This window comes from Phyllobates terribilis, unplaced genomic scaffold (genome assembly GCF_046119375.1).
Source record: "Phyllobates terribilis strain yellow unplaced genomic scaffold, ASM4611937v1 Scaffold_2__4_contigs__length_985480577, whole genome shotgun sequence".
NCBI classification, from domain to species: domain Eukaryota; kingdom Metazoa; phylum Chordata; class Amphibia; order Anura; family Dendrobatidae; genus Phyllobates; species Phyllobates terribilis.
In genome coordinates this window covers 526,675,222-526,690,855 of record NW_027362762.1, presented here as the reverse complement: position 1 = coordinate 526,690,855, position 15,634 = coordinate 526,675,222, and positions in this window count along the sequence as shown.

The following is a 15,634-nucleotide window of genomic DNA, read 5'->3' as shown; positions in this document are numbered from 1 at the left end:
ACCTTTTTTCCCCTTCCCAACACGCCTATTCCCCTTTCCACCAGCAGCAGGCCTTTTTCCACTCATTTTGGTGGTTAACTAATTCACAACTCTGGAGTTGTTTGCACAAAAAAACAATGGATGGTAACCGAGCAGAGCTGAGTGGCCAAACTGTGGTATTAGGCCAAAACTATTGGCTGGGTTAGATGCAGAAAAAAAATATTTTTAATTTGCAACCTGATGGAGGTCAGTATAGATGGACTAATAGACCAAGTCCCACACACCGCTAGAAGCCCAAATATTTTTTCAGAGCTAGATGCAGAAAATTTTTTTATTCAATTTGCAACCTGATGGAGGTCAGTATAGACGGACTAATAGACCAAGTCCCACACACTGCTAGAAGCCCAAATATTTTTTCAGAGCTAGATGCAGAAAAAAAATTATTTTTAATTTGCAACCTGATGGAGGTCAGTATAGATGGACTAATAGACCAAGTCCCACACACCGCTAGAAGCCCAAATATTTTTTCAGAGCTAGATGCAGAAAAAAATTATTTTTAATTTGCAACCTGATGGAGGTCAGTATAGATGGACTAATAGACCAAGTCCCACACACCGCTAGAAGCCCAAATATTTTTTCAGAGCTAGATGCAGAAAAAAATTATATTCAATTTGCAACCTGCTGGAGGTCAGTATAGAAGGACTAATAGAACAAGTCCCACACACTGCTAGAAGCCCAAATATTTTTTCAGAGCTAAATGAAGAAAAAATTATTTTTAATTTGCAACCTGATGGAGGTCAGTATAGATGGACTAATAGACCAAGTCCCACACACTGCTAGAAGCCCAAATATTTTTTCAGAGCTAGATGCAGAAAAAAATTATTTTTAATTTGCAACCTGATGGAGGTCAGTATAGATGGACTAATAGACCAAGTCCCACACACTGCTAGAAGCCCAAATATTTTTTCAGAGCTAGATGCAGAAAAAAATTATTTTTAATTTGCAACCTGATGGAGGTCAGTATAGATGGACTAATAGAACAAGTCCCACACGCTGCTAGAAGCCCAAATATTTTTTCAGAGATAAATGAAGAAAAAAATTATTTTTAATTTGCAACCTGATGGAGGTCAGTATAGATGGACTAATAGAACAAGTCCCACACGCTGCTAGAAGCCCAAATATTTTTTCAGAGATAAATGAAGAAAAAAATTATTTTTAATTTGCAACCTGATGGAGGTCAGTATAGATGGACTAATAGACCAAGTCCCACACACTGCTAGAAGCCCAAATATTTTTTCAGAGCTAGATGCAGAAAAAAATTATTTTTAATTTGCAACCTGATGGAGGTCAGTATAGATGGACTAATAGACCAAGTCCCACACACCGCTAGAAGCCCAAATATTTTTTCAGAGCTAGATGCAGAAAAAAATTATATTCAATTTGCAACCTGCTGGAGGTCAGTATAGAAGGACTAATAGAACAAGTCCCACACACTGCTAGAAGCCCAAATATTTTTTCAGAGCTAAATGAAGAAAAAAATTATTTTTAATTTGCAACCTGATGGAGGTCAGTATAGATGGACTAATAGACCAAGTCCCACACACTGCTAGAAGCCCAAATATTTTTTCAGAGCTAGATGCAGAAAAAAATTATATTCAGTTTGCAACCTGATGGAGGTCAGTATAGATGGACTAATAGAATGATGCTATGCCCAAAAGATTTTACTTCACTAGGTGCAGTAAAAAAATTGGTATTCTATACACAGGTGGTATATCTTGCAACACAGATAGGCTACTCCACTGACTAACACACTCTGCAATAGGCCAAAAAGGATTAGCTTTGCTAGATTCAGCCAAATGCTGTGAAAAAAACTTGCACAGCACTGGCACAGACCTGCCTGGCAAAAACTGATAGGAACTGATGTAACCTAGTCCTGAAAAGGACTCCAATTACAATTAGTCTTTACTCCCACAATCTATCTATTTAAGAGCACAGACCTGCCTGATAAAAGTCGTAGGAAATGCTGTAACCTAGTCCTTAAAAGGACTGCAATCACAACTATTCCCTACTCCCAAGCTATCTGTATATTTGTGCGAAAATTGGCTTGAAATTAACAAGGTATAGCGCACACAGCAACAGCGGTGCCGTCTAACACGCAGCTGCAGCAGTGAGAAAATGGTGGCGACGGGGAAAATGGCTTGGTCTTATAGGGCAAGGACATGTGACATACACTGCCAATCACACATGCCCTTGCTTGTGTGAAAAAAAGCACTTCGCTCCGTGTGTGCGCTGCTGATAGGCTGACAGATTGCACCTCCCCACTGCAAATGCGGGAAAGAGAAAAAAAAATGGAGATCTTCATTGTTCCTGCAGAGATCCATCCCCTGCCCCTCCCCCCGCCCCGCTGTACACTCAAACTGCGTATTAACATTAATTTTCATCATTACTGAGAAAAAATCCAGTTATGATTTTGGTGCACGAACAGTTATCGAACTTAACCTCGAACAGCCGAATTTTTCTCAAATTGTTCGTGTTCGCCGACCGGCTCGAACACCGCCCAAAACAGCTCGAATTTGAGATTGGCGAACAGTTCGAGTAGAACAACGCTCATCTCTAGTGATAATGAGGAAGAGTAAAAGAACATGGACAGTCGTCCTCTTGGTGAAAACTGGGAAGTTTTGGCTGTTGGTAGAGAATTCTTGGAGACGGATGTGTGAGGTTCTGATTAAGGAGGATGTCAGTCTTAGATCAGTTGCAGAACAGAGGGCACAGAAGGGGTGATAAACAGAAATGAGGGAAGATAAACAGGGCGGTGCAGAACTGTGGACAGCTTGGTGGGTGAGAGAGATGAGTTTGTATTGTATTCCTTAGTGATTGTTTAACCTAACCAGTGCAATGACTGGCACAGGGTAGAGGCGTCGGTGAAGCAGCTTGATAGAAATACGACACTGGCTGCTGCATTCAGAAGGGATTGGAGAGGAGTTTGTTTAGAGGGAGACCGATTAGAAGAGAGTTGCAGTAGTGAATAAGAGCGACAGTAAGACTTTTTGTAGTATCAAAGGTGAGAAAAGGTTGAATTCTGGAGATGTTTTTAAGGTGCAGGCGACATGAGCGAATGAGTGATTTTCCACGTTGAATAAAGGAAAGTGTGTGTCAAATATGACTCCAAGACAACAGGCATGACGAGTGGGACTTATGGTCGCACCATCTAAAGGAAATTGCAAAGTCAGGTATAGGTAGGTTAGTAAAAGTCAAGTATAGATAGGTTAGTAGAGGGAGGAAACCGAAGGAGTTCATTTTTGGAGATATTAAGTACAAGCTCTTGTTGAAGATAGAATTCTAACAAAAAAAAAATCCCATCTGACAACGCTGGCAGCAGAGGTCACAGACAGTTCATTGGACAACCAATGAGTACAAGCAAGGGAGACACAAACCAGATGTGGCAGAGTCAGGGGAACGCTGTCAAAGGTCTGGGACAGTTTTCTCAGACCCTCCCAGCACCCTGGCCCTGATACACGGGGCACTCTAACAAGGACAGAAAAGTTTTGGAAGATGCTAAAGGACTACCTTGGTGACTGTACCAGCGTCCTCCATGATTCCTCTCTGTAACTTTCAACTGTTGGGTATCCAAGCAGGACACATGGCATGAACTGTCTCTCTATGCCTTGGAGGTCCTGGCCGCTAGCGTTTTGTCAGAGATGGTTTTTAGTGCCGGTAGGGGCATTATAACTGATAAAACTGACAGGTGCATCCGCCTGTCAACTGAAAATGCTGACAGTCTGACTTATCAAAATGAACAAGGGCTGGATTGGGCCAGACTTCTCAACACCACCTGATGATAGCATCGAACATAAAACCAAATCCAGTGGTTATTTTTAGGGGGGTCTATTCCCATGCACCCCTTCACTCCCAGACATGGGTATACACTTCAGGAATTGTTCTATTTTATGTTGCCCTCCTCTTTTTCTTCATTCTCCACCACCATATCACCTGGGTGACCATGATGCAACACCCACATCATTTTTTTGTAAGGGGTTTATAATGCCCGTAGGAAATTTTTTTAGAGGCCTACCTCTAACATTCTGTATGTTATACTATATGTTCATGTGTACCACCTATGGGTAAATGTAAATCTTTTTCAACCCATGCACTAAGTGCATGGGCTTTACCAGTATAGGAGACCCACTCTTTAACAATGGTAACAATCATGCCATGCCCACATAATTTTTTTAAGGGTGTTTCTGATTAGAGACAAGCGAATATTTCAATATTCATTTCGGATTACAATCGCCGTTTTTGCAACATTCGTTAATATAATTGTCGAATATTCACCGAACATTGCCGAATGTCATTGGATTCATTGGGGGCCAAAACCAAACGCATACACAATACCTTCAAACGAGACCAAAAGCTGCCAAAACACATCAATTTAGGGGCAGACACCAGGAAAGTGCCATCAATTGACCCAGAGTAAAAGTAGTATAATTAATATTATTTATTATTATAGCGCCATTTATTCCATTGTGCGTTACATGTGAAAAGAGTTCACCAACTGGTACAAGATGAGAAAGGACCCTGGCCGTCAGGGCGCACAAACAGTCTATAAGGGATGGGTGAGGATACAGTAGGTGAGGGTATAGCTGGTCGTGCAGCGGTATGGTGGAGCGAGGGTTACTGCAGGTTCAAGGCTTGTCGGAAGAGGTGGGTCTTTAGTTTCCTTTAAAAGGTTTCAACAGTAGGCGAGAGTCTGTTATGTTGGGGTACAGAGTTCAAGAGTAGGGGGGATGCACGGGAGAAAATTTGTATGCCATTGTGGGAAGAGGAGATAAAAGAGGAGTAGAGAAGGAGATCTTGTGAGGATTGGAGGTTGCGTGCAGGTATTTATGGGGAGACTAGGTCACAGATATATAGAGGAGACTGGTTGGGGATGGCTTTGCATGTCATGGTTAGGGTTTTGAACTGAAGTCTCTGGGCAATGGTGAGCCAGTGAAGGGATCTTATAGATTGCAATCTTATAAATTGCTTGAGGCAGTCCACAGTTAAAAAGCAGCCATAGAGTGTCCAGGAACCTTCCCACAGACTACTCTTAGTGAGGGCTGCTTCTCGGCAGTGGGCCCTGGCTTCTCCTTCAGGAGAGTTCATAGTGCAAACCTTGCAGGTCGTGATGATGATAGTGGCCACCATCTCCTTAGCTTTCTGCTGGTACTTTTCTGTGAGAATCAGATTGGCTCCTACCAGCCTGGAATATTTCCAGTGAACAACGCCATGGTATTAGCAGTGCCCCCAGTACCAGTAGCAAAGCCATCCACAATTTCCTTCTCAGGAATTTATTTTAGTAGACTGAGTGGCTACCCAAATACATTAGTTTCTAACAAAGTAGCATGTTAGATATCAGAGAGAGAACCAAGAGGGCAGCACAGTGGCTCAGTGGCTCAGTGGTTAGCACTGAAGCCTTCCAGTGCTGGGGTCCTGGGCTCAAATCCCACCAAGGACAATATCTGCAGAGATTTTGTATGTTCTCCCTGTGTTTGTGTGGTTTTCCCCCTCAGTAAAAAAGCAGCCAGAGTGTCCAGGAACCTTCAACACACTTTTCTTAGCCAAGGCTGCTTCTCGGCAGGGCTGGACGGGCCCATCAGAGAATCCTCCGGTGGGCCCTGGCTTCTCCATCAGGAGATTTCATAGCGCAAATTTTGCAGCTGCTATGGGCCTCTTCAGTGGGGGAAAAAGGTGGGCCCTTAGAATCAAATCCTCTGGTGGGTCCAATGTTCTTCAGTCTGACACTGCTTCTCGGTGAAAGTTGTATTTCACCACAGCCATATTCTTTAGCTCGGTGAAAAAGACTGGCATAGAGGGAAACCGTTTCAACTCTGGCTGTCAGTTCTATAAGTAAGTCCTCTAATGCAGCTTAATTCATAAGCAATGGCAGCCCGTCCGCCACCAGCTCACACTTCTCGGTGGTGCTTCGAATTTCATGACTACAGAGTTGGGCTATGGCCTGTTCTGCAATGCGTTTTGAGAAATAATATGCATAAGCACGTCCAATCCACAGGAAAAAAGCAGCCATAGAGTGTCCGGAAACTTTCACACACACTTTTCTTAGCCAGGGCTGCTTCTCGGAGAGAGTTGTATTTCACCACAGCCATATTCTTTAGGTCGGATGAAAGGACTGGCATACAGAGAAACCGTATCTACTTTGGCTGTCATTTCTCCGCCACCAGATTCCGGTCATTGTCACATACGACCATGCCAGGCTGTATGTTCAGCGGTGAGAGACACAGATCTACCTGCTGTGTTACAGCTTTCAACCACTCTGCAGTGGTGTTCGGTTTGTCATCTAATCGTTAAGCATATTATTTTCAGCACAGCCTGTTGCCGCTTGGCCAAGGCAGTGCTGCAGTGCTTCCAGCTTGTGACTGATGTAGTCATTTCGGAGATGGAGGCCAAACAGGAGGAGAAGGTGCAGGAGCTGAACAATGTGATAATATTGAGGTTACATTGGCGAGTCTGGTTTTTATACTAAAGAAAGATCCTACTGTGTTTTTATTAATTAATTTATTTATTTTACATCTCTTCAAATGTGCATTGGAGTGCGCCCTAATATTTGGCAGTCCTTGAAATTGCTGCATATGCAATAACAGTATAGGAGACCTACTCTTTAATAATGGGAAGGACAATTCAAATAGATTCAATATTCTAGAATATTTACTGTCTTATTTGAAATTTGTTTACTGGTGAGGTATCGCAGTATGAATAGCGTATTACACCGATCCAGCCAGGTATTATTGCATTATATTACCCTGGAAAGAATGTTTCTTAACATTTTTTCCATTTTAGCTTGTTTTTCGTATGTTTTTTTTTGTCAGTCCGTAAAAGTGGCGTAATACTCTGACAACATTGTTCACATATATGCTATTTTTCAGTGACCAACTGTGAATAGGTTTGAACCCACAACTGCAATACTTGAATTTGAGTGCAATAGTTGACACGCTCACAAAAATTGCTGGATTATAAGGGCAGTAATAAGGGATCACGTCTGATGGCCACGGTTTCAGGCAGTCACCTAATAGTGTGGTATTTGTGAGTGACCAAGTGTCAATTGGTTCAACAAAACACAGCTGTCTGACTTTAAATGGAGTTAAATATTTGACATGCTCCACAAAATTTCTGTATTACTACGGCAATCATATGGGATCACGTCTGATGGCCAGTTTCCGGCAGTCACCTAATAGTATGGTATTTGTCTGCAACCAAGTGTCAATTGGTCAAACAAAACACAGCTGACTGAATTTAAACTCAGTAGAATATTTGGCACGCTCCGCAAAATTTCTGTATTATTACGGCAGTCATATGGGATCACGTCTGATGGCCACGGTTTCAGGCAGTCACCTAATAGTATGATATTTGTCAATGATCAAGTGTCAATTGGTTCAACAAAACACAGATGGCTGACTTTAAATGGAGTGGATTATTTGGCACACTCCACAAAATTTCTGTATTATTATGGAAGTCATATGGGATCATGTCTGATGGCCACGATTTCAGGCAGTCACCTAATAGTATGGTATTTGTCAGCGACCAAATGTCAGTTGGTTCAGCAAAACACAGCTGGCTGACTTTAAATTCAGTGGACTATTTGGCATGCTCTACAAAATTTCTGTATTATTACAGAAGTCAAATGGGATCACGTCTGATCAATGAAAAAATATTTAAGATAAAAAATTTTTTAGCCCTGGCTCCTGATATCTGGGGCTATGTCTACGGATATCTGTAACTGCAGGAGCATACAGAACGGGCAATGGACCCTCTTGTGTTGTATACACTGCCACAAACCCTGCCTGCCGGCCTGCCTTCCTGCCTGCCTGACTCCTGCTATCAGGATTAATATATGCAGTTGGATTAGTCCTTAGAAGGACTGTTAGTTCAAATGGATATATATATACTACTGGAGTACCACTACCTATATGTAACTATTACACCGCCAATTCTGTCCCTCACACAGCAGCAGCTCTCCCTACTCTGCCTGTTTCCGGGATAGACTGTGACGAGCCTAGCGTCACCAGGTCTTACATAGACCCGATGATGCTATGCAGCCAGCCAATCACTGTAATGCCACAACCAACATGGCTACGGCATTACAGTGCGTGGCAGGCAATCCCTGCATTTTCAAACATGCAGGGAGGGGATCCGAGCTCCCGCCCGAGCAACCCGAAAATACAAGCCGAGCAAGTTGAGCACAGTGATACTCGGGCGAGTACCGAGCAGTGGCGAGCACGTTCACTCATCACTCGCCACTCGCCCGAGCAGTACTTGAGATGCTCGGAGCTTGCCGAGTACTTGTGAGATGCTCGGGCGGGAGCTCGGGTCTCCGTCCTGCATGTTTGGCACTATTTAGAGCACCAATCATGCAAGGATTGTCTGCCACTCACTGTAATGTCACAGCCATCGTGGTTGTGGCATTACAGTGATTGCCCAAATCGATGGGAACAGTGCTCACAGTGAAACATGAAAAGCCGGCAATTCATCAGCGGCATACACTGGTACCCGACAATTTAGAACAGAAAGAATAAAGCATCACACTTAGATTAGATAGATAGAAACATGTCAGTCACATATATAATAAGTACAGTGATAGTGTTGGTTACTGTACTTGTCATTTAATGTTAAAATAAAGAATTTATTTAAAAAAAATTGGCGCAGGGTTCCCTGTAATTTTAGTCTCTAGCGGAGGTTAAGCAGACGGCTGGGGCAGATGTTTGAAGCCTGGGAACGGGGTAATACCCACGGAGCTTCCCAGGCTACTAATATCAGCCCCCAGCTGAAAACCTAGCCTTTAACAGCTATTAAAATGGGGGACCCCCCCAAAAATGACCCCCCTATTTTAATAGCTAGTAAAGGCTAGGCAGACAGCTGGGGCTGATATTAATAGCCCAGGAAGGGTGCCATGAATATTGGCCCCTTCCCAGGCTAGAAACACCAGCCATCAGCCGCCCCAGAAATGGCGCATCCATAGGATGCGCCAATTCTGGCACTTAGCCTCGCTCTTCCCACTGCCCTGCAGTGGTGGCAGTGGGGTAATAGGGCTGGGGTTGATGTCAGCTTATAATGCCAGCTGACATCAAGCCCAGGTTAGTAATGGAGAGGCGTCTGTAAGACACCCCCATTACTAACCCCATAGTCAAAGATAAAAAAAACACAAACACCCAGAATAAAGTCCTTTAATTGAAATAAGCACACAATTCTTTAATGTTCTAAATTAAACCATACTTACCATAACACCCATTTCAGCTGAAGCCAATGTCTTCTGCAATAAAAGTAAAATAATAAAGCAACCTCATCCTTACCTTTCCATGGTTCCCAGGACAGCTTCAGCTCTGCTACATTCACATGACAGGCTGGATCGCAGCCAAAAGCTGCCATCCAGCTTGCCAGCCGCAGACACTGAGAAGCGCAGGCATGCTTGAGCTCCTCAGTGTCTGGCTGTGACGGCATCCAGATGAGCTAAGTTCATGTCTACAGTGTCCATTTTAGGACATGATCAGATATCAAAATCAAATATCAGAATGATGTCAGTTTGAGGCTAAATACCCTGTCTGAGAACTGATTTTGACGAGTGATTCTGACGAGTGATTCTGACGAACGATTCTGACGAGTGACTTTTATAACTGTAATAATAATAATAAAAAAAAAATAACTGTTCGCTGATGGTATTTTAACCCAAAATTCTGTGTCCCAAAACCTGTGCACTAACCACTAAGCTATTAACTTAGCTGAAAAACCCTTGGAGTTCTATTTAGTTATATGATTTTCAGTGCAAACTTGAAACTCGTTGGAAGGTATGCACAGACTGCAAGCAAGCCAAATTCAAATGATGTTTGATACTGATGTGTGAGTCTGATGTGTGACTTTCTTCAAACATCAGAATCAGAATCATAATGACTTTTAGTCACCCTGATTATTTTCATGGTTGATCTCATAAGACAAGAATAGCTGCCAGCTACCATCATTTGACTGGATAGTACAATGGTAAGGCATTAGTCTCTGAAACTACAGTGTCAGAGTTCAGATCCTGATATGAATAAGATTGCTATCATTATTTTTTTTTTTTAATTATAATTATTGTCATCCTGATGTGTTAAGAGTATCAGACATGCTGTCTATTTGCATGGTAAATTACATAGCCAAAGTAAATTGGGAGGCAATAATTTACTACATATCTCTTTCCAAGTGACTTTATATTTGCATCATTTCTTAAAAGGGTCTAATGATAAAATGTCTTTATTGTAAATTTTTATTTCCATCCACCCAAGTACTGGCTGCAAACTCCCAATTTACTTTGGCTATGTAATTTACTGTGCAAATATACAGCGTGTCTGAAACTCTTAACACATCAGTATGAAAACCAGATGGTCAGATATTAAAAGTAAAACACTCCTGTAGTTTGTGTGCTAAACAGTCAGAATTAAAAAAGCAAAAAAAACATTCTTCTTCCTATTGAGATTTGAACTCAGATACTGTAGTTTCAGAGACTGATACCTTAACATAGCGCTATCCAGCCAAATGATAGCAACTAGTAGCTTTTCTTGTCTTATGAGATTAAGCATGAAAATACTCAGGGTGACTAAAAGTCATTGTGATTCTGATGTTTGAAGAAAGTCACACATCAGACTCACACATCAGAATAAAACATCATTTGAATTTGACTTGCTTGCAGTCTGTGCATACGTCCCAAATGAGTTTTAGACAAGTTTACACTGAAAATCATATAACCAAATAGAACTCCTAGGTTTTTATAACTAAGTTAATAGCTTAGTGGTTAGTGCACTGGATTTGGGACTCAGAATTTTGGGTTCAAGTCCCATCAGCGAATGGTTATTATTTTTTTTTTATTATTATTATTACAGTTGTAAAAGTCACTCATCAGAATCACTCGTCAGAATCACTCGTCAGAATCATTCATCAGAATCACTCATCAGAATCACTCATCAGAATCACTCGTCAAAATCATTTGTCAGAATCACTCGTCAAAATCATTTGTCAGAATCACTCATCAAAATCACTCGTCAAAATCGTTCGTCAGAATCATTCGTCAGAATCACTCGTCAGAATCATTTGTTAGAATCATTCGTCAGAATGACTCATCAGAATCACTTGTCAGAATCACTTGTCAAAATCACTCATCAGAATCACTCGTCAGAATCACTTGTCAGAATCACTTGTCAAAATCACTCATCAGAATCACTCGTCAGAATCACTCGTCAGAATCACTCATCAGAATCACTCGTCAAAATCTTTCATCAGAATCACTCGTCAGAATCACTCGTCAGAATCACTCGTCAGAATCACTTGTCAAAATCACTCGTTAGACTCAGTCGTCAGAATCACTCATCAAAATCGCTCGTCAAAATCACTTGTCAGAATCAGTTCTCAGACAGGATATTTAGCCTCAAACTGACATTATTCTGATGTTTAATTTTGATATCTGATCATGTCCTAAAATGGACACTGTACATGTCCAATGAACTAAGCTCATCTCATGCACGTCACTGACAACGTGGGAGAATTCTCCTGCACTCAACGCTTGAGCAGGAGAATTCTCCCACGCTGGGATGGCATTGAGATGATGCCATGCCTGTGCTCTGCAGTGTCTATGAAGGATGACAAGCTGGATGCCATCCCAGAGTGGGAGAATTCTCCTGCTCAAGCGCTGAGCGCAGGAGAATTCTCCCACGCAGTCAGTGACGTGCATGAGGTGAGCTGAGTTCATTGGACATGCCATCCCATGCCATCTCCTGCTCAAGCGCTTGAGCAGGAGAATTCTCCCACGCTGGGATGGCATTCTGATGACAGGCTGGAAAGCAGCTGAGCGCTGCCATCCAGCTTGTCATCCTTCAGAGACACTGCAGAGCGCAAGCATGCCTGCGCTCTGCAGTATCTATGAAGGATGGCATGCTGGATGGCAGCGCTCAGCTGCGATCCAGCCTGTCATCTCAATGCCATACCAGAGTGGGAGAATTCTCCTGCTCAAGCGCTGAGCGCAGGAGAATTCTCCCACGCTGTCAATGACGTGCATGAGGTGAGCTGAGTTCATTGGACATGAGCTGACCTCATGCACGTCACTGACAGCGTGGGAGAATTCTCCTGCACTCACCGCATGCGCAGGAAAATTCTCTCACGCTCACCGCATGCGCAGGAGAATTCTCCCACGCTGTCAGTGACATGCATGAGGTGAGCTGAGTTCATTGGACATTAACTCGGCTCATCTGGATGCCGTCACAGCCAGACACTGAGGAGCGCAAGCATGCTGGCGCTTCTCAGTGTCTGCGGCATGGCAGCCTGTCATGTGAATGTAGCAGAGCTGAAGCCGTCCTGGGAACCATGGAAAGGTAAGGATGAGGTTGCTTTATTATTTTATTTTTATTGCAGGAGATCATTGGCTTCAGCTGGAATGGGCGTGATGGTAAGTATGGTTTAATTTAGAACATTAAAGAATTGTGGGTTTATTTCAATTAAAGGACTTTACTCTGAGTGTTTGTGTTTTTTTTTTTTAATTTTGACTATGGGGTTAGTAATGGGGGTGTCTTATAGACGCCTCTCCATTACTAACCTGGGCTTGATGTCACCTGACATTATAAGCTGACATCAACCCCAGCCCTATTACCCCACTGCCACCACTACAGGGCAGTAGGAAGAGCGAGGCAAAGTGCCAGAATTGGCGCATCCTATGGATGCGCCATTTCTGGGGCGGCTGACGGCTGGTGTTTCTAGCCTGGGAGGGGGCCAATATTCATATCACCCTTTTTGGGCTATTAATATCAGCCCCCAGCTGTCTGCCTAGCCTTTGCTAGCTATTAAAATAGGGCGGATCCCACGTCATTTTTTTTTGGGTCCCCCATTTTAATAGCTAGTAAAAGCTAGGTATTCAGCTGGAGGCTTATATTAGTAGCCTGGGAAGCTCCGTGGGTATTGCCTCCTTCCCAGGCTTCAAACATCTGCCCCAGCTGTCTGCTTAACCTCCGCTAGAGACTAAAATTACGGGGAACCCCACGCCATTTTTTTTTTAATGAATCCTTTATTTTAACCCTAAATGACAAGTACAGTAATCAACACTATCATTTTACTTATATATATGACTGATATGTTTCTATTTATCTAATCTATGTGTGATGCTCTATTTTTTCTGCTCTAAATTGTCGGGTACCGGTGTATGCCGCTGATGAATTGCCGGCTGGCTTTTTTAAAGAGACAAAAAAACTATTATTTTTTTTTTATAAATCCTTTATTTTAACACTAAATGACAAGTACAGTAACCAACACTGTCACTCTACTTATTATATATGTGACTGACATGTTTCTATCTATCTAATCTATGTGTGATGCTCTATTCTTTCTGTTCTAAATTGTCGGGTACCGGTGTATGCCGCTGATTAATTGCCGGCTTTTTTAAAGAGATGGGTGCATGAAAATCGGTGGGCACTAGTGTGTTCCAATTGCCCTTCTATGTTTTTCATGCACCCTCCTATATAGCCTGCCTGCCTGTCTGCCTATATATTCTGCCTGCCTGATGTTTAATTTAGCACCGTTCCCATCGATTTGGGCAATTTTTGACCTTCTGCAGACCGCCGGGGAGGACTGCCAGAAAAATGCTCGAGTTTCCCATAGACTTACATTGGGCTTGTTGCTCGGGTCGAGCACCCGAGTATTCCAATGTGCTTGACCCGAGCTTCGAGCACCCAAGCATTTTAGTGCTCGCTCATCACTACTCATCACTATTTTCTATACTTAAAATCACATGACTGTTTACTCCAAAAATCTATTACTTTTGCATTCTATTTTTTATATTCGTCTACTGATTATATAAAGTAGAGTTTAAATTTATTCATATTTATAGTAGGAACTTACCTTATTTATTACTCCATTTTTTGGTGAAATCAATTAAAAACACCTCTGAACAGGACTTTCCAACACAAGCATAGTTCTGTCATGTAGACTAACTGACTACATTTTCACCATGGTTTTTCATATTTTGCAAACACTATAATTACCTGCAGTTTAGTGCTGATCTGAGTCTTGAGACCCCCACTAATTGCTCAATAGACCCCCAAGAAATGTGCAGCTCAGGACATGAAGTGTTCAGTTCCTGCCTCTCACAGAGCAGGGGACAAATTCAAGAGAAAATATAGGTTTTGTATAGTGTTGAGCGAGCACTAAAATGCTCGGGTGCTCGAAGCTCGGGCCAAGCTCACCGTGATACTTGGGTGCTCGACCCGAGCAATGAGCCCAATGTTAGTCTATGGGAGACCCGAGCATTTTTGCGGCGGCACCCTCGGCAGTCTGTAGAAAGCCTAAAAAGTGCCCAAAACGATAGTGACAGTGCTCATATGACATGGGGACAGCATGGGGATCGTCCCAGGAAGCATTTCTGACCCCCAGGTCACTGCTGTCAACAATATGGTCAGAGGTATTAAGCCAGTTTTACAGACTCACAATAAAACGTTCAAAAACTAAACTGAAACTGTTTTCCTGTGAAATATGTTAAGGAACATCCATTCCAGGGTAAAGACTTGTGTATAAGGTAAAATAAATAGCCAAAAACAAAAATACTCCTCCACACCTTGGGCTATGTTCACAAGTAGCATTTTTTATGCGGTTTTGCACTTTTGTATTGCTTTCAACCGTAGGCGGATTATAATGAGGGCAATCTGGGCTACCGCCCGGGCCCCCAGGGGCATCTATGGCCAGATTGCCCTCATTATATGTGCGGCACCACGGCACATACCGGCAGACAGTGCTGGAAGGGGCCCCGGACCGCTCCCCGAGCAGCGGCGCATGGACGCTACTTCTTCTTCGGCCGGGCCAGCACTGCAGCTGTTAATTTCCCTGTGCTGGCCCGGCCACGTCACAGCTAGGAGACACGGCCCTGTACGCGGCCGTTTCTCCCAGCTGTGATGTCACGCAGTGCACGTCCGGCCTGCACTACTGCACCGGAGAGGAGCAGAAGGACTGGAGCCGAGGGATGGTGTGTGTGTGTGAGTGTGTGTGTGTGAATGTGTGTGTGATTGAGTGAGTGAGTGTGTGTGTGTGTGTGTGTGCAGGCAGATATTATTGTGTGATGTCTGTTTATATGTATTTTTGTGTTTCAAATGTGTTTCTGCGTGTATGTAAATGTCTGTATATGTTTGTGTGTGCGTGACTGTGAGCGGCATCCTGCTGTCTCTTGGAGGGGGCACCGTGCGGCCTCCCGCTGTGTATAGATGGCGCCATGCGGCCTCCTGCTGTGTATCGATGGCTAAGTGTGCTCAATATTGAGTCATACAATTAATGTAAGGCTATGTGCCCACGATGCAGAAATGCTCCGGATTTTTTTTGGAGCGGTTCTGCATCTCCATAGCAGAAAAAACGCATGCGGATTTTACATGCGTTTTTCCTGCCAGGGACAAGCGGAAGTGAAGCAGTCTTCACATGCATTTCTGCATGCCGGTTGACAAGCGCTTTCCAAGCGATTTTAGCATCACTTAGAAAGTGCTTGACAACTTGGTCATACTATATAAATCCATGCAACCAGCATGGATTTATATAGTGTGACCGTAATAGAATGGTAAAAAATGAAAAATAAATATATAATTACTTTCTGATGGCCTGCCGACGTCAGCGGTCG